Below are 20,743 nucleotides of genomic sequence, written 5' to 3'. Positions count from 1 at the left end.
TGGGTAATAATAATTTAGGCTAAGGAATCGACAATTATGTTTATATTAGAAATTTTGCATTTATTAAATGCAAACTTATTTTAAGTTGTTTCTGCAGTCCCGCTGGCTCTCTGTTTTGCCATCCACCGATTTAATCCTGGAGGAATATAGTGAAGAAGTAAAAGGGCCTATTTTCTATGAATTAAAACAAGACGGAAATAAAAATTTAAATTACTATTGCTCATCAAAAATAATTTTTGTCCTTTTGTTATTAAGATTTTCAAACATAATAAAACAAAAGAGAATCCTATAGTAAATACCCACGTAGAGCTAATAATTTTTAGCATTGGCCATATCTGTTTTACATATTTTGTTTCTGAGGATGTCTTTTAAAGTAAATTGGGGATATCATGCCATTTCTCTTCTAAACACTTTAATATTCATCAATAAAGAATATGAACATGTTTGGTATAACCACAATACTAGTATCACAACTAATATAATTAACAAATATTTCCTAATATTGCCTAAAACCCAGTATATACTCAACTTACCCAATATACATTTTATAGCTGGATTTGTTTAAGCCAGGATCAATTGAGACTATACATTACATTTGGCTGTCATGACTCTTAAATTTCTTGTCATCCAAACAAATACCACCCACTGCCCAACCCCACCAACAATTATCTTTTTCACACGACACTGACATTTTTACATGATGTTAGACCAGTTGTTCTGTAGAATGTCATATTGTTTTCTGGTGGTGTTGTAACTTTTTCTTCTATTTTCTATGTTTCCTGTAAACTGAAAGTTATGTCTGTAGGTCTGATTAGATTTAAGTTAAACATATTTTTGCAAGAATATTTCACAGAAGACCTAACAGTTCCACTCCTATATACATAACCAAGAAAAATGAAAGTACATGGCCACAAAAATGACTTGTTACAAGAATGTTCATTCATAATGGCTTTTTTTTATAATCACTCCAAATTGGAAACAACCTTATAGACATCAACAGGAAAGTGAACAAACTAAATGCAAAATATTCATACAACAGCATACTATTTAAAAACAAATGAACTAGTGATATACATAAACATATGAATGACTCTGGAAAGCATTATACTGAATGAAAAATGTTATTCATGAAGTGTACATTCTACATGATCTCATTTATTTAAGATTTAAAATCTTCACAAATTAATTCATGATAGTAGAAATCAAACCAGTGATGGACTTTGAGTACAAGGGAAACTGATCGATGATAAAAGGCCTGAGGGAACTTTCTGGAGTGATGGAGAAGTTCTATATCTTGATCATAATGCTAATATGGGTGCACAGATTTTTCAAAACTCATTGAATGAACCTGAATTTTACAGTATCTGAATAACACTCTGATAAAGGGAAAAACAGGTAACTCGACATACTTCATATTGCATTTCTCAGGAGGCACACAGTCATCCTATGATGAGTGACACTGAGATTAATCTCCAGAAAACATAAACATTTCCAAGTTATACTTTTCAACTTAAAAAAAAAAATCTGAGTTAGAACCTGGTGAGAATTCCAAGATCAGACACCTTTTGGAGACAGTCTAATTTGTTTCCTCAAGATTAAACGGAGACCTCTGAAGATGAAAAGGTTGTCCTCATCTTTGTGAGATAGAAGGACAGTATGGTGGGAATGGGTGAACCTGAAAGAAAGTTCTGTATAAAAGTACGGAGTAAGGACAAGCTGATCCAAAATAATGAGAACTGAGGAAAGAAAGAAAAACCGTCCCAGGGACCCTCCCATTCACAAAGTCACAAGACAGGAAAGCGTATTCTTCAGAGAGAGGAGGGATGGGAGGCAGGTTGGTGGGAATCTGCTGGGATGATTAGCACCTCTCCTGTTTGGCCCCAGCAGGGAGATTGCCCAGTGCGGGGCCTCTGCCAACCACATCTGTCACACCCTGGCCCTGGGACAGAGACCGGACCTAAAGAGGGGCCAGCACTGCCCAGTGCTAATAGTTGTAGAGCGCTCCACACTTCGTAGGCGAGGGGCCTGTGTGCCTCCTGCTTAGGTCTGAGAATGAAAGCCAGCTAAAGGGCTTTGTCCTCGTCGTTCCCAGAGGAATTATGGCTCCATTGACAGCAATTTCATCCTACCAAGTAATGAAACAACATCCACACAGAAAGAAACTTGGGCATCACATAGACGGATGAGGCTTCTGAATTCAACCTATTTATAATGGTGGATCTTACTTTGAGAAAATCTGCGGTTCAGTACCCTACACTTTGAAAACGGTTTTCACGTGGCAGGCAGGGTGTCATGGGTGGGCAAGTTCACATTCACCTTGCAAAGGGATGATCCACTTCATAAAAGTGGTTTACCACAGGTGTCCTTATATCGCAGCCCTCTCATAGAAGGCTTGTTCTCAGGTTTGACAGAGAGAACACAGACCTTGCATCACCAAGGTGTACACACATTTCCAGGCTGGGTGGGATTTACGTTTTCTTCATGATGTGTGTACTATTTTATCAAGTCTTTTTTCTATTAAGTGTTCCAGAGTCTTAAATCCATAATATGCCAAAAATTCTTCTTAAGGAAGGTTATGGAAGAATGATTATTGAAACCTACATTGAATGAAAACATGTTCTATCCTAATTTTAAACTAAAAATCAAGTTAAAAAGGATATTGTCTCACCATAAACTATATTATTGAAATATATTCATTCGCTATAGTTTCCTATGATTTGAATCATTTTATTTATCTATTCATTTGTACCCTGACTCTTCAGAGGCTTACAAAATATGTGCAGTCCCAAAAGATAAAATATAAATATGGCCAAATCAAGAGAGAAGGAAGATATACTATGGAAATGAAACCAGGGCAAAGGTTAACTCATGGTATTATGTTCTTTCCAGCACTAGACAGAAGCAAGCACAGATTTAGCCTTGAGCTTCCTGGGCTCAGGAATAACAAGAAAGCCTTGCAGGAGAAATTCCTCCGATGGAGCCTTGTAAAGAGAGCAAGGTGCAATTAAAAAGACACTTTCTGGCCCTGGCCAGTTTGGCTCAGCGGTTAGAGCATCGGCCTGCGGTCCGGAGGGACCCGGGTTCGGTTCCCGCTAAGGGCACGTACTTCGGTTGCAGTTTGTCCCCGGCCCTGGTTGGTCGTGCGGGTGGCAGCCACTCAATGTGTCCCTTCACGTCGATGTTTCTCTCTCTCTCTCTGTTCCTCTCTCTCCCTCCCACTCTATCTGTACAAAAAATGGAAAAATATCCTCGGGTGAGGATTAAAAAAAAAAAAAAAGACACTTTCTGTCTCTACCTCAGTTAGTAAATTTCATTGAAGTATTCTTCAGGATGCCCCTCAGTACATGGGTAAAGGCAAAGTTAAATTTAGTGAAAGCAACTTTCCTAAAGAATCCCCAACCCCCAAACAAAGTGTGGTCTAAGCAGGTAGCCTTTGTAACAATGGCTTGATTTAGAAAAATCTATGGGTAGCATATCCTTCAGATTGTCCTCTTTTAATATGATACTTTATACTTGTGTATTTGTCCAAATATAGAGCGTAGAGAGTTTTAGGTTATATTCTCTGGCAAGAAGTGCAATGATAGCCCAGCTTTTATCGAGCACTTACTTTGTGCTGGACATTCTAAGCACCCTACATGTATTATCTCATTTAATCTTCGTGGCAACACTGTGAGGCTATCACTCTCACTTTTACAGATGACATAAACAGTCATGGCGAGCTAAAGGTTGAACAGCTGCTAGGTATTCAGGAAGAAAAGTTAGGCAGTCTTCTCCACCGGGTTATACTGACTTCAGGAATGTGGCTCTGGTAGGTTGTTGGTGTAGGTCGGAGCCTAGAAAAAAAAAGGTTTGGTTTATGTCTTCCCAAACTCAGAATCCTGATCAGGTCAAGTGCCTGAATATGCCTATGCCACCTCTGCACAAATGTGATAATATTCATTTTTATCAGTCTCAAAATATCTGGTGGAATATGTCCGAAAAGATATGAACAAAAAAAATGATAGCCACTCACCCTTTGCAGGATACACTTCTAGGGTGAAGGAATAGGTTCCTTCCCTAGCAGAGGAGATCCCCCCAGCTCTGTCATGTAGTCTGATATGCGTTAGAACCCTTTCGGTTAAGTTAAAGTGAATAGACCTTCACAGGGGTTTATATTCATCCATAGTCCACTGAAAGGCCTTGACGTTTTAAACCCATGGTCCTCACAGTGTGGTCCCTGGACTAGTAGCACCAATATCACCTGAGAACTTAGAAATGTAAATCCAGGGGCCCCACCCGGACCTATTGTTTCAGAAACTCTGAGGGTAGGGCCCCCGATGATTCTGCATAGCCTTCAGTTTGAGAACCGCTGTCCTAACCCATCGCGGGGTAGAGAGCTCCCTTCTCAAGAGATTCGTTGAAAGTGGAGGGACCTCAGCAATACTTCTCGGGGCTCAATTTCCGTTTTCATCAACGAGAGAACGGAGGCTGGGGAAATGGAGTGACTCACCTGACATCACACAGCAAGTTAACGGCCCACATGGGCCAAACCCAGTCTTCCCGACTCCAGCTCCGAGGCTTCCTTCCCCGCCTCAGCCCTTCCTGCCCGGACAGTCCCCTTCCTTCCCTGGCGCTTGGCCCTCCTCGCCCGTTCCTGCAGCCTCCAAGCGCGGGCCTTATGAAAAGGTGGGTGCTGCGTTCACACCCCTGAATCTTCCTCCTCTGACAGAGGATTCACCACGAACAAACGGGAATGAGCAGGTGCCCCCTGCTGACCCCGCTCTGCTACGTTGAAAATGTTCCAGGGAACCCTCTCGGAACTCCCAACACTCGGTTTTGAGAGCTTGCAGAACTTACATTCCAGTCTCTGGAAAGCCACAGGGTGACCTCTCGAAGAGCTGGTTGTAAGGATCACCAGGGAATGCAAAAATCCTAAATGATGCCTTTTAGTGTGTGCAGCTTTCTGTGTTTTGTAAAAGTTTTTAAACATACAGAAACCTGAGAAGACAAGTTACCTAACTTTTCTGTGCCTCAGTTTCCTTGTCTAAAATAATTCCTCACTTAAATGATGTACAAATTAAGTGAAATGATACATGCAAAGCCCTGGGCCTCACATAAAGTAGATGCCTAATAACGCTAGTTCATTCTCCCTCCTTTTTGTTGTTAATATCTGGCAGGTGATCAGAGGTACCATGTAATTATTAATAATTGTCTTAAAAAAAATTTTTTTTCTTTATTGATTTCAAAGAGAGAGGAAGGGAGAGGGAGAGAGAGATAAAACATCAATGACAGAGAACATCGATTGGCCGCCTCCTGCCTGTCTCCCCTGGGGATGGAGCCCACAACCTGGGCATGTGCCCTGACCGGGAATCGAACCAGAGACCTCTTGGAGCACAGGTTGATGCTCAACCATGGAGCCACACCGGCCGGGCTATTAATGACTTTTCAAAAAGGAACATAGGAGCAGCTCATCTTGTTCTGTAAGTTGTTCGCTGATGTCTCCTCTTTTATTATTTTCTGTGGTTGTTAGGTATTAATCTGACTCCTTCGTTTCCCAAACCTTCCTTCACTGTGCGACAGGGAAGACTAGATGACAGGTCCTACCAAAGAGGGACAGGTCACCTGTTTGGCTTCGGGACAGTGGACCTAAGGACTAGCTCTATGTTAAGGCCTTGGGTGCATCAGTGATTTTTAGGGCAGTAATTTTGGTTCACACTGAAAAAAAGAAACTTTATCACATACAATTTTTCAGTGGCAGGTTCTGGGTGAGCGCTAGTGGAATTATAGGGTAAAAAGCAGTCCTTGCCTGGTGTTAGGGTTGCTCAAATCCTGCCAAGTTTAAGCATGGGTTTCACATTTTTTAAAAAGAATACATATTTTAAAACGAGAAATAGGGCTTTATGCCACTTTGGCCTGCCAAGTTTGCCTTTCTTTCTTTCTGGTTTTTTTTTTTGAAGCTTGCCTTTCTTAAAAGTTTGTTCATGAATCTTCAACTACCATTTCACTTACTTTCTAACTTTTTGTTTTATTGGTATCACAGATATCATTTTTCTGTAAAACAACATTGTCCAGTGTGTGTTTTCTAACCACTAGGGCAGGCTGCCCGACCTGCAGACCCGGTTCTTGAGCCATCACTGGTATTTCCTAATGTTCACCATTACAGTTGGAAGTAGGGGATAATAATAGTGTCCACACACAAAAACTGCAGTGGTTTGTGGTAACACACTCTGATTCCCCACTGGGTGTCCTAGACGGCTTTTGGAGGACGGCGCCAACATTCCAACCGTCTTGGAAGCAGCTGGATTTTTTATTTTGTTTTGTTTTGGTCAGTTTTTAAGAAAAGTATCTCCATTGTTTTGAAGTATATATATGCTCTGCGTGCAGGTCACTGTGCGCCGATTCAGTTAATTAAAAGTCGGCACTCCCTGTCCAAACACTCAGTCAAACTCCAAAAGTCATTTTGGTCCCTTCCTGATGAAAATATGCCTCTCTGGAGCATCAACATCTCATTGACAAAAAAGTAATCGAAATGGATGGTTATTCAACTCCAAGAGACTGAGGGAAAAGAAAATCACCTTTGCGAGGGTTAACTTTCTCAGAATCAGATATTGGTCCAAGCTACAGTTTCATGTCCCCCACCCGACTGCCAGAAGGGCAGTGAGCGAGGGGAGGGCGATGCTGGAGATAACTGGTGGTTTCTCATGCAGTTCTGTTTACCTCAGAGAATGGCTCAGATTCATGGGGTGGCTCATCTGTTTGTTTCCCAGGAGTGTCCTCCTCATCAGGTACAAATGACTTGTTGTTCCCCCTGTCCCGTCTGCCTCCTTGGTGACGGATAGACGAGAACTGTTCCCTGTGCTCTGGGACTCTAATGTGATCTGGGTCGCGCTGGTGGCAGGCGGGGAGGGCGGTGGGGGAGGCATCGAGGGGAACAACGGGAAGTTAACACTAGGGGAACTACAGTCTTTCTTGGAAAAGAAAGTGTGTTTGTGTTCTAGGGCTGGTGCCCTTCTCTCACAGCTGCTATAATATTGATCTAGCCGCGATTCAGGATTCGATGTTAACATCACCCTCGTCAGTGGGAAAGTGAGCCAGGGAAATGGAGAACTCAGTATTTCTTCTGATGAAGCAACTCAGAGAAACTAAATATTACAAGGAGGGTGGGGGAAGGAACTCCGCTTCTTTGAGTCTCACGGCAGATACAGGAGCCTTGAAGTGAATAGTAATACCTCTGGCTTTTATAGCTCCCCTATAACCAAGGAGCTCGAAGCACTATTGTACATTAGTCAAAATCGCCCTGTCAGGGGAGGCGATCTCAGGATACATATTAAGCAGGAGGAAATTGAGGCAAGAAGATTAACAACTTACCCAGATTCCCATGCTAACACCCTTGGCAGGGCTGGGAACTCACAGCACCCCGTTTATCCCATGACCTGGGGGTTGGATGGATGGCCACCTCACAGGTACTGGCAGGACACTCTGAGAACTTGTGGCTTTCGGCCCTCAGACATTTCCACTATTTGCTTGTTAGCATGCCTTGCATTTGCACCACTAGCAAGACAAGTGTTTGGACAAGTTATGGTATTTGTGCAGGAACCCCCTTTAAAGAATCTATTAATAACCACCAGGCTTTGAGTGTCTACTATGTGTTGCCTAAGCACTTTTTATATAGTATTTCTAATCCTTAAAATAACCCTACCAGGTAGGTTTTAATATCTGAATTTTACAAAAGAAGCAACCGAGGGCTTCTAGAGTTCAAGGAACTGGCCCAAGGAGGGAAATGAAGCACAGAGAATTTAAGTCATTCATTCCAGGTCACACAGATACGTGCTAAAGCTGGAAATTGAGGGTTGTCAGGTCCCAACCCTCAATTTTTATGAATCATGCTTCATCTTTTAACCTTTTCCAGGGGAACTTAAGCTAGTTGCACCTTTACGAGATAAGCAAACTGAAGCCAGATGGAGAGTGTGAGGAGGAGAGTGGGTGGTGGGTTTTAGGGAACTGGGTGGAGAAGAGGGGAGGCGGCCTCCGAGGGAAGGCACACTCTGCCTCATTCGTAATCGCACCTGGCCCCTGCCGAGTTGACTCCTAGGAGCGCGCGCTGCTGCCTGATGCTGCCACTCAGCCTCTTAGGCACGTGCCCATTCAGGAGAGAACCCCTAGGTGTTACACGCCCCTCATCACAGCCTTTCTGGGCAGGTGGACATGATTGTAGCACGTTTTATCACACAGAGCCATGCTCCTTAACACTTAGCCATCATTCCACTGCCCTCCAGACCGTGAGCTGCTCCAGGACAAGGGGTGTGTGCTCCTCACATCTGAACTGCCGTGCCTGACACATGGGGGCTAACCCATAAGTACTCGTATGGAAGAACAGCTAGAGGAGTGTTGGTAAGGACTTCGTTTCACTTGCTACCTTCACCATCATGGCCCCCAGAGGATGAAAAATGTGGTATGGCGGCAGGAATGAATAGTGAGACCTTCTCCTAATTTTTACTCATTTAACAAATATTTATTAATACCTAGAATGAGCAAAGTATTTTGAGAAATACAAAGATCTGGAGGACTCATCGGTGGCACTTACAATATAGTTGAGGAAACAGAAAGATAAAGAACAAAATGTAATAGAAATTAAGGTGCCTAAGAGCAGAATTCAATGAATTCTACAATGCAGGTTCAAAGATAGCAGGGCAGAGTAACTGGTTAAGTCAGCACGAGAAATGTTTAACAGAGAAGATGACATACACAAACTTGACTTTGAAGGATCAGTAGAAAGAGCGGAGAGATCACCGAGAGGGAGCTATTCTGGGCGTGTAAGGTCAATCAGAGGTGACTTAGAGGAATGGTAAATAAGAAAAATACACTTGGAGGATATAAAAGATGGAGCGACGTAGTGGCAGATGAGAAAGAAAATTAATTTATGGAGATCCTCAAACCTTATTTTAGAGGAAGCAGGGGACAGTGAAGATTTTTGAGAAGGAAGGCAGCATGACCAGACTTGTGTTTCAGAGCTGCCCTGTGGATGATATGGAAAGGAAATTGCTCTGTGAAAGCAAGCAGGCTAAGTGATTTCTTGACTATTTCCTTTGATCCTAGGGTAAGAGTCCTTTGCAACATTTACTTTGCAGAGGCCATAAAACCACATCATGCACCATCATCCCCTATGTTTCTGGTTCCAGTGGGCCTGATGCAATGCTAAGGTTTACTGAAATTTCAGGTAATCAGAGCAGGAGGGAAATCATTTTAGCAAACACAGGCCATTTGTGCGGAACACCAGATCAACTCACAATCAAAATCTGTGTCCGGGAGAGCGAGAGGCATCACCCGGCAGGTTGTGAAGAGCCCTTGTATTTCCAGTGCCCTGTGTCAAGACAAGTGGGGGTCCATTTTGTCTCACCCAGGACAGTTAGGACTTGCGACACCTTCTGTCGTGAATCTCGGTCCCTTGGCCCCCGGAGCACTTCGCCTGGGTTGGGTAGTTTGTGTTTTGTTCCATCAGGCATAATGCTGCCGAGCACTTAGAGGCACATTTCCCGCACAGTGTGTAGGGATTTAGTGGTACAACTCCCATTCATGTTAATGGAAATCCCGCCAGGAAATCTCCACGCTGGGCCACACTGAAAATTCACCCCTGATTGTTCTGTTTGATTTGTTTCACCTGTGTCTTCCTCGTTCTGCTCTGAGGATGTTTGCAGGCTCATTAGTGGCAGCCTGAACTCAGCGCTGAGCCTTAATCCCACGCGGAAGAGAGGCTCAGAGGCGTCTATAGCTGGAGGAACGGGAGTACCTGGCTGGATGTAGTGCAGTTTTATTTGAAGTTATATTGGTTCTCAGAAAGCCAAGGATCCTCTGGATGTTGCTCTCAGGAGAGACATATGCTCATATTTAAAGGTGAATTTTGTTGTGTTTAGTACATGAGAGAGAGGAAGGGAGTGAATCCCCACTGTGACTGGGGAGACCCTTGACCTACCCACCTGGGAAGATGCAGACTGGTCAGGTGCCCGCGCACGGGGAGGACCTAGTAAAGGGACAGAAATTATCTTACTCCAACACATGGTTTAAGAGAGAGATCACCCCTTTCATACCATGAGCCACATACGAACTTTCGAGGGTAGCAAAGACTATGGCTAAAGGTCATGAGCTGTTTTATCTATATAGTTTCTTTAATTTAATAGTTTATTTCAGCGTGACTTGATTTGCTCTTGTCTGTTTAGGTACCATAACTGGCTGATTACTGGATTTTTCTCTTCAGAATGTTGGAACATGATTGGCAGGTCTGACAGCAGGACCTAGCTGACAAGTTCTTTCTGTCCTTGGCCACTGTCACATGTCCTGTCTGATGTTCCTGTTGGCTTGAGCAGCCCTTGTCTTTATGCCCTTTCCATTGCTCCTAGGCACTGACAGTTAAAGGAGATGTGAACTCTGACTCCTCCCCTAGGATCTCAATGCTGTACATTTAACTAAGAGTTGAGAAACTCAACTTCAGATTCAGAACAGAACTTTGCCTTACAGCCTTTTTACCACCTAAAAATGTGTTTACAACAATGGACTCTGGAGTCAGACTGCCAGGCCCTTGTCCACTGTGTTTTCATGAACAAAGTATTCAGTCTCTCCAAGTCCTGATTTTCACCTCTGTGAAATATAAAGACTAGTAATGCTGTGATGTCAGCACTGGGGTAAAACTTAAATGAGATCCTCCATGCAAAGAACTGAGTACTGTGTCTCCCTCATAATAAAATCTCAAAAGGTGACTACAGTGACCAATTATCATTACTTCAGCAACTACAAATAATGCTGTGGGTATTTTCTATGTAGAAGCAGAAATATGTAAGGGGGCCTTTGAGTATGCACTATTCTGTGCAGAGTAGTCCCCCCTTATCCATGGTTTCCCTTTCCTCAGTTTCAATTACCCATGATCAACTGTGGTCCAAAAATATTACATGGGAACTTCCATAAATAAACAACTGGTAAGTTTTAAACTGTGTGCCATTCTGAGTAGTGTGATGAAATCTTGTTTCATCCCGCCTGGGACGTGAATCATTCCTTTGTTTAGTATGTCCATGCTATAAATGCTCCCCAATCGTTAGTTACTTACTAGCCATTTGGTTATTAGCAGTTTAGTAATTGTTTTACTTATTAATGTCCTCAAAGTGTAAGAGTAGTGATGCTGGCAATTCAGATATGCCAGAGAGAAGCCTTAAAGAGCTTCCTTTAAGTGAAAAGATATGTACATAGGAGAAGAACATAGTATATATATATATATATATATATATATATATATATATAGGGTTCAGTGTATCTTCAGTTTCAAGCATCCATTGGGGGTTTTGGGACATATGCCCCATGGATAAGGAGGGATTACTGTATTGTCTGCATCTTTATATAATCGGTTCCTTAAAAAATAATCTTTAAAGGTTAACTCCTTACAAAAGAGTAAGAATAAGAGAAAGACAAAGACAAATTTGGGAAAACTGATGTAGTTCACTATCAGAAGAGGCCAAACAGCATCATCCCTGATGCCCTTGTAAAGCCAATGGTCTTGGACCTGTCGATGTTTAATTGGAAATGATTTGGAGAAACACAATTCTCATTCTGCAGAAGCAACTTATTCCCTTAAGGGTAACTTTATTCTTTTTTGGGGCGGGGGTACGTGCCCCTAGCGGGAACCGAACCTGGGACTCTCTGGTCCACAGGTCGACGCTCCAACCGCTGAGCCAAATCAGCCAGGTCAGTAATTTTATTCTTAAGTGATCTCAAATTTTACCAAAAGACATAAACAAGAATATTGTACCAGGGCCTTCGCAAGGAACAGCATCTCATCCACATTTTTATCATGATCATGAATTATTTATTAAGAAACAAATTGCCACCCTGGCCAGTTTGGCTCAGCGGTTAGAGCGTCCACCTGTGGTCCTGAGAGACCCGGGTTCGGTTCCCGCTAAGAGCACGTATCTCAGTTGCAGTTTGTCCCCGGCCCTGGTTGGGTCATGCGGGTGGCAGCCACTCGATGTGTCCCTTTCACATCGATGTTTCTCTCTCTCTTCCTCTTTCTCCCTCCCACTTTATCTGAACAAAAAATGAAAAACTGTCCTCGGGTGAGGATTAAAAAAAAAAAAAGAAACAAGAAACAAATTGCCTTCGGGCTAAAATAACTGTAGAAATAGATATCGAAAATCTCCTTATTGTCTCTGCAAGTTAATAATCTAATGCAATTCCACAAAAGGTGGATACATATACAAACAACAAAATAATATTAAGTGAAATGGGTCAACAATCAGCCAATTACACTATATAAGTGTGAACCTCCGAATCTCTGGTAGGGATTTTCTTTTTCATGCCAAGTGTGAGTTTGAATGACCTTGGGAACTGGGAGGAAAAGCAGTGAATGGTTTGGAGACCGCTTTTTTTTCCAGACTCTTGAGGACTGGTTTGAACTCTTACCTTGCCTTGTACTTCAAGCACTTGTCATTGAGTTGACACATACTAGATGGCGAGTAAATAAAATTGGGTAAATCAAGTGAGATAACAGGATAGGTACACAGCTGGAGTTCCATGGGCAAAGGGATGTTTTCTAAAATATCCTAAAAGACTTTGTGGAAGAGGCGGCTCATTAAACAAAGGAGCTTGACCACTCTGTCCCTCTTGGTGAGCCTCTGTGGGTGTCTAGGCACACCATCTAAAGTCTAAATTGCTGGGGAAAAGAAGAAGAAGAATGTTCTTAATACTCATTCTCAAAGGAGGAAGGAGCTTTTTAAAATCTATACTATAAAATGTAATCAAGTTTTATTTTTAATAGGATGGAAATGAGATGTGAAAAACTCACTCTATTTTGTTATATGTCGTCAAACATGTGATAATAAATTCAGTTTGTAGATTAATTTACCAAACAATTAGCTCTCAGGCCTCCATCGATCACTTAATGTGAAAGGAAAAGGGGTACCGTAGACTGATCCCTGAAAAATAAGTCGGAAAGAATCTTGTAAGAATCCTGTAAGGATTGTTCACCTCACTGAACTCCTGGTTCTGAAAGCCATTCACATGAAAACTTTAACTGAAATAGACAAAAAACAAACTGTCTTCTCAAAAATCTCTATAATCAAGAGTTTGAGGGCTCCTCAATGGTTCCAAATCCCATGATCCCCTTTTTCTTATCTCTCCCTGAAGACTTTTGATTCATATTATGAAGAAATGTCTGCTGTCCCTGCATGAAAGTCTCTAACACTTGCTCTTTGAACGCTATGTCTTAACTGTACCTATGCTCAGAACCAGTTTGGCCAAGTTGGCTGATTTACCAGGCAGGAGGGTCCCATTAACGTGCCTGTCGGCTCATACATAACAGGAAGGTGGCCATGGGGACCTCAGGCTCCTAATGAGCTGTGGAGTTGTTTAAGCATCATTTGGGGGTGGAACCAGATTCCTAGGAAGGCTCATCAGAACTAGATGGTCTTCCATTAGATCTTGAGCTTGTTTTTAAAGCTCCATGTAACAAGGATGAATGTACTTGCCAACCAATGTGTATACTCTTCCTGTGTATGGTGCTCCACTGGAAATGAGGAGACTTTGGCCAAGTTCATCATTGTGCACCCACACATGCAACAGAAACACTGCAGTCCGTGTCCTCTGTGCCAAAGACCTCACAGTGCCCCCACCCGACCCCCAAGCAGGAGAAATGTTGCTATTGACGCCGCTGTTTTAATTTGGTTTGTTTAATAAATATTGAATTTACCCATGAAAGGGGGATGAGGTTCAGCACAGATAACAATCAAAGTTCAAGGCAGAAAATGACAAAACCACAAAGGTTATGGGGTAGCATGCACGTCGATCATCCAGTTAAAACTGTGGGTTTTAATGTTTGTATTACCTTGTGGAGGTTGTTGAGGCTGTTTGTATTGTGGCTACAATACTGCAGATATGAAAGTGCTTTGTGGTGTTTTTCTTCTTTTACCCAATTGCTAATAGTTTGGGAATTTTGTGCCTCCAGGCCAACTTTTGAATTGCACTGGATGTTTTTGTTTACTAAAATTTAAATCAGAAATCAGAACCAATTTAGAGAACTAAGGCTGTTATAAATTTCTCTGACATATCTGATATTTCTTATTTCTTCAGTTATATTATCACTTGCCTTTTATCTCTCTGAATAACAGGGAAAACAAGTCTTAATCTCAACCAGGGAATGTGAAGCTAAAAGGCTGGGAGAGTAATGTTGCTACCCACAATCACTAATAGTTGAGCACTTAATCTCTACTAAGTAACTACTTTTTACATGTTATTTTATTTAATCCCCCTGAGAATCCTAGTAGGTGATACTATTAGTTTGCATTTAACAGATAATCTAAAGAACTGAAGTAGTTTACCCAACACCACACAGTTGGTACGTGACAGCTCCAGGATTCAAACCCACACAGTCTGAGTTCAGAGCCCTCGTGCTTTCTCTACCAGGGCTTTACGTCGGTCCTTTATTCTCCACCCGGCCGTTCATACTAGTCTCCAACATACTCAGGTATTATTAGATCTGTGCCTTCTACTAGATTTCAGTTATTTTCAGTCTAAGAATTATTTCCTTAATCAAATGTAAAGTCCCCACAGAAACTCAAATATCGTAAGTCCTTAATAACTCCTTGTTAAATTGACTTCAGTCCTTAATACTCTTCATAATCTACATCTTCTCAACATAGTGATGAATTAGTTCCAAGTTCTCTTTTGAGCTTCCAACCAACTCTTTTCACCATCTGCTGAACATCTCCATTGGAACATCCTGTAGCTGGTGTGTCCAGTGCAATTTGTCCCGTGTCCACTTTAGCAGATTAGTCCTCTTCTGTGTTCTCTGTCTCTTTTATGGCAACCCTACCAACCAGGTACCCAGTTAAAAACTTAGGAGTCATTTTTCACATCTCCATTTTTATACTCTTTATCATCCAGGAAAAATAAAACGTTTTAGAAAAATCTATCACACATTTTATCATATTTTAATATTAATTCTTTCCTTCAAAATATATGTACTACCCAGCTGGTGTGGCTCAGTGCTTGAGTGTCGACCCATGCACCAAGAGGTCACTGGTTTGATTCCCAGTCAGGGCACATGCCCAGGTTGTGGGCCTGATCCCCAGTGGGAGGCATGCAGAAGGCAGCCAATCGATGTTCTCTCTCATCGATGTTTCTATCTCTCTCACTCTCCCTCTCCCTTCTTCTCTCCCTAAAATTAATAAAGAAAAATTATTTTAAAAAAAATACATATACTGCCCTGACCTGTAGCTAAGTGGTTAGAGCATTGGCCCGCAGACCGGAGAATCCCAGGTTTGGTTCTGGCTAAGGGCACGTACCTCGGTTGCAGTTTGTCCCCGGCCCAGGTTGGAGTCATATGGGTGGCAACATATATGTCTCTTTCACATTGATGTTTTTCTCTCTCCCTCCCGCTCAAAATGTCCTCGGGTGAGGATAAAAAAAACAAATATAAGTACTGAGCACCTGCTCTGTTCCAGGTGCTTTTCTAGGGACACAAAAGTACAAAGATAAATAAAATGATACCATCCTCTGAGAAGACTATAATATAGTAACAAGAGAATGGGTCAGATGTAAAGATAGATTATTGTATTTTATTTCTGTTACTTTAGAGAGAATATAGCTCCATGAAGGCAGGGTTTAAAAAAAATCTCCAAAGTCTAGCACTAATTCTGACATGCAATAGTGCCATATATAAAAGTTTAAATAATAGATGAATTAAACTATTGCCTATATGATATATTATGGATTCCTTCCCTAATTCCTTTTTGTAATAGATTATTATTTTTTATTTCATTTTATTTTAAATTTATCCTTATTATTGAAATTATTACAGATGTCTCTCCTTTTTCCCCCCAGTGGACCCCCTTCTTCCCACCCACCCCCACCTTCACAGCACTATTGTCTATATCCACTGGTTACGAATATATGCATATAAATTCTTTGGTTCATCTCCCCCACCCCCCATTCCCTCTGATGTTTGTTAGCCTGTTCCCTACTTCCAAGTGCTCCATCTAATTCTTATTCAGCTGTGGTCTATTTTATCGTGGGTTGTTGGATATCATCTCTCAATATAAATTATAAGCTCTTGCCCGGCTGGTGTGGCTCAGTGGTTGAGCGTCAACCCATGCACCAACAGGTCGCCGGTTTGATTACCGGTCAGGGCACATGCTCAGGTTGTGGGCCTGATCCCCAGTAGGGGGCATACAGAAGGCGGCCGATCCATGTTCTCTCTCATCGATGTTTCTATCTCTCTCTCCCTCTCCCTTCCTCTCTTTCTAAAACCAATAAAAAAAAACAAACTATAAGCTCTCTGAGTCAAGGTGTTGGATCTGTAAACGCACAGCTCAGCGCAGTGGTTCAGGGTCAACAGACACTCAATATGGATTGAACTGAGTGGGCACGTGGGTGGGCCCTATTGGTAGAAAGTGTGGGAGCCAAGGGATCCTCTAAACATCGTTCCTTTAACTGCCAGTTTGTGTTGTGTTTCAGTAATGGATCATTAACATTTCAAGGTTTCCACCTGGATTATTTTATTATAGGACTGAGGTTAGGAAACAACCAATTTAGGACAGGATCACTCACTGAGTTAAGGAAAAGGCAGCATGCTTCTTTTGAGTCAGGATTGGAGCCTCATTTAGTTAAGTGGTAGGTAAACAGTAAGTGGAACACAAGGAAAAGCTTGATGATGTCTGCGGACCTTGCCCCTTCTCTCTGCAACTCAGGTTTGCTGCAACCTCACTGTGTCTGAGACGGTGGCGAGGGAACCGATCAAGTTATTTATTTATTTGTTTGTTTGTTTGTTTATTTAGTACCAGAGTCAGCAAGGTTCTTTTCCCTCTCAAGCAGTTAAAACAAATAGCACACTGAAGAGAGAATTGCAAACACTTGTTCCCATAAAAGACTATGTGAACTGGTCCTGATAACGCCAACAGTTACCTGACATACATTCCTCCTGTGGGGTTTTAACAAGCTGGACTATTTTTAGGGAAATTCTTTGCCTTGAACTAAATTTATGGCCTTAAAGTCTTCTCGTCTATTTTTCGTGTGTATGTGCTCCAACGGTCCAATTTATAACTGACACCTTTACTACCTACCAGCATATCGGTTTCATCTTCCAGAGGAAGAGAAAACCAGACCCTGTGGCTAGTGGACTGGATTGAAAATCTAGTCTAATGCTGACAGATAAATGCACTAATTTTCTTCTGTGACCGGTTCTGCATTGCAGGGTGAGCTTGCTTCTAACAACTCCCTCAAAAGGCTCTGTAACCCGTCCAAAAGATGATGTCAAGTGCTACAAGGACCCAGGTCAGCCCTGCATCATAGGTAACAGTTACCCCAGTGATAAAGTTACCACGCAGGTTTTGAATGAGATTGTGTTTTTAAATGAAAGACTGGCTGGAAATGTAGACTTGGACCAAGCATTAATAGGGGAAAATTTGAGACAAACAGAGGTTAGCATTTGGTTTCTTTGTGGTGTTCAGCAAAGGTCAGGGAAGGTTCTGATACAGAAGGAACCCAAAGTTTCAATGAGGAGTCGTGGTGTTCCACTAATGCGTGAGCGTGCCACCTGGACAAAGTAAGCTCTAGGTTTAGCCAAGAGCTGTTTTGTGACATGGAAACCCCAGTCATTCAGCTGAAACTGGTCGCTGAATTTAGATAAATCCCTGAGCAGTTGAAGACCTGCTGAGTGTCTTGTTTAATTTTATTCTAAGGAACAAGTTACACCCCTCTGCCCCCATGCCAACTGTTTGGGTCAGATGGGAGGAAAGGCTAAACAGCAGGCATGGAACCCATCAGATAACCTACGAGATTAACTTTATGATTTTCCTCCTTTGCTCCCAGAGTCATGGCTGCGGAGGCAGCTCGGGAGTCCACTAGAGCCCAAATGGCAACCGTGTTCCCATTATCCATCTGTTGTGTTTCCTCACAAAGGTTTAAGTACAAGATTGATTGTGCATATCTGACAATGTGAAGTACCTCTGAGTAAAGCAACTAGAAACAGTTTCTCACTCTGGACAAAAGAAAGAGGACACATCCAGAAGATAAATGGTGAACCTCCAGGCAGTAAGAACATAGAAGATACTTGTTAAAAAGAATAAATATTGAGAGATGTCTGGAATTTTAAATATATAGGTTTTGAGTACCTATATAAGTTGATTTTGAAAATTTTAAAATAGCTCTTTCTAAAGCAAACATAACTAGTAAGAAATCATGTCCCACTGAAAGCAAACTTTCTAGAAAGTAGAGTAAAAAATGTCTAAAGTACAAATCTAAAAGTAACTACGACTCAAAGAAGAACCAGATCGTTTGCTCAAATGAAGAGTTTATCGCTCTTGGCATAAACAGATCCAAAATATTTTTAAGACAACAAAAACTGGGAACTGTGTTATGTGGACGGCCATCAACACAGAGATCGAAAACACTGACGTCCAGGGCATCCTCACGGTGGGGCTCCTCTGTGCAAGGTGGACAGCAGACTGACACTTCCTGGGGCAGACCCCCGAAGACACATTTCCTGATGCTCCACCAGCTGCTGCTCCAACACAGGCCGCCCACCTGGGCTCGCCTGGCCCAGGACCCCCAGTCCGCCCACGGTCGTCAAGTCTAACTCCGCAGCCTTCCTCTGTGACCCTCTGGATTGGACAGGAAATGGTTTTGTTAGTTATTCCTGACTCCATGGGATTTTAGGAGGGTTGTCTTTCTCTCCCTTTTCATCCTGAAAAGTAGTTGCTTGAAGTTTCCCCTGTAGAGAGACAGAAGAAAAAAAGTCAGAAAAATAATGCCCTCACAATATAGTGCTTTACCTTCAAAGCCTTTCCCCACACTTGAGCTCCTCCAGTACTACCCGAGGAGATGGGAGGGCAGGTGTCCTTAAGCCCCTTTTGCAGATGATGACCCTGCGGCTCAGAGAGGTTGAGTGTTTTACCCAAGCTAGCACAGCTAGCAAATGAAACCCGACACGGAAACAGGGACTTCCAGTCTTGTATTTCCCTGGAACACATCATATTTGATCAGAAGAACTGTATGCTGCTTTCTACAGAAAGCTTTGCAATAAGACAGACAACAAAATGTGTTTTTTTGCTTCTTGTTTACTTGTGTCTACTGTTACTAATACTTTACTTTCACATTTGAAAGTGATTTACTATCCATCTTCTCAAGAGGCAAATAATTATGTTTTCATGTAAATTTTTATTTAGATAACCATAGTTTCTAGTTATATGCTATATGTCCTTGGGATTGATGGATGGATGGCTAGACAGATAAATAAGTACATGCCATAAAGAAATATATAGATATAGACTCTTGGCTATTTGTATAATGTATTCATTTCTATTTGTTTCATAAAGAAGTAGTTTTACTTCAGAATATTTTTTGTTTTTCTCTAAGTCTCATTCAAAACTTATGTCAAGTGTGGTCCACAGATTTTTGACATAAAGTTTGGAAGGAAATCTTAACCACATTATCCCCAGTATCTTCTAATGATTTTAAAGTTTCACTAGAGGGCACTCCCACTTCATGACCAGGAGGCAGCAAGGACAAAGGACCACACTGGTCTGGATGCTTAACTCGTTGCACCTATTTTGTTTTCTTTCTCACTCCCTCTCTTCCTTTTTCTCACCCATTGTATAAAAACAAAGTGAAATTATACAGGTCTTCCTTTAAACATATGAATAGAAATAAACTACACTGAAAAACTAGCAAACATCTACACCTGTGAATTATGGTTCACCTTGTGACATAAAACACATCATTGGAAATTTTCTGCATTGAAATTTTGGTTGTCAACATAAATAAGAGCACACAATACAGCATGAGATGTTAGCTTAGTACATCAAAAAATGTGTCTTTATTGGGCAACACGGGAGGAAAAGCCAATGGTTGCCCAGCACTTATTTCCAGATTGTGAGATCTTCAGAGTCACCTTTTTTTGTATAAATATTTGGGTACATACAAATCACAAAGGTGTGTGGGGTCAGGAAAGAGGGGATATGAAGAAGAATCCAAATGGATAATCAGATGAAATTGCTGAAGAGTAAATTAGACATTAGGCCCTGCTTTCTAGTTCATATATTACTTATCAAAGAACCTGAAGGTAGTTTTAAACATATATTTTAGTAAAACAGTAAATAGAGCATTCCTTGTGGGAAGAAAATAAGGTATTTCAAAGTCAGAAGGAAAGTAGCCTATTTGCCAAGTGCAGAACCCCACAGAGCTGCCAGGCTTGAAGTTTTAAACTGATCCCAACCCTTTGGGGGTTTGAATTTCTTTACTGTTGGCAAAACACAACTTCCTGCTTCAAAGAGAAATAGCATTAAGGACTGTTACAGAGAGATTCAAAAGACTTCTTGGACACCAAATCACTCTTACAAAACACCATTTTGATGAGTTTAATAAAGATTAATCAGAAACATATGGATTAAGTTTTTCCTTAAAATTACATTGGTTTATAAAATAAGGAAAAGAAGAAGGGTAAAATATGTTTCAGGCTTTGCAAAGCTCCAAAACATTTGAAAAGCAAGTTAGGATGCTGATGGACCCAGAGATGTCACCAGATTTTCCCGGTGTCAACTCTAACCATTCTTATTTGAATTAAACGTATATCAAAGGGCAAATTAACATTATGACTTTCTGTCATTATTAGCCACAGAGGGAAACACATATTTGCTATATTTGCTTCTCAACCATGCACTCATAGACCTCAATGAAAATGTAGTCTTATGTGTTTGTTTCGCAATGACACAAACTCAATTATTCATATGAC

The sequence above is a fragment of the Molossus molossus genome, unplaced genomic scaffold (assembly GCF_014108415.1).
Source record: "Molossus molossus isolate mMolMol1 unplaced genomic scaffold, mMolMol1.p scaffold_m16_p_5, whole genome shotgun sequence".
Taxonomy (NCBI): Eukaryota; Metazoa; Chordata; class Mammalia; order Chiroptera; family Molossidae; genus Molossus; species Molossus molossus.
The sequence above is the reverse complement of the archived record's forward strand: the minus strand, read 5'-3'. Positions refer to the sequence as shown.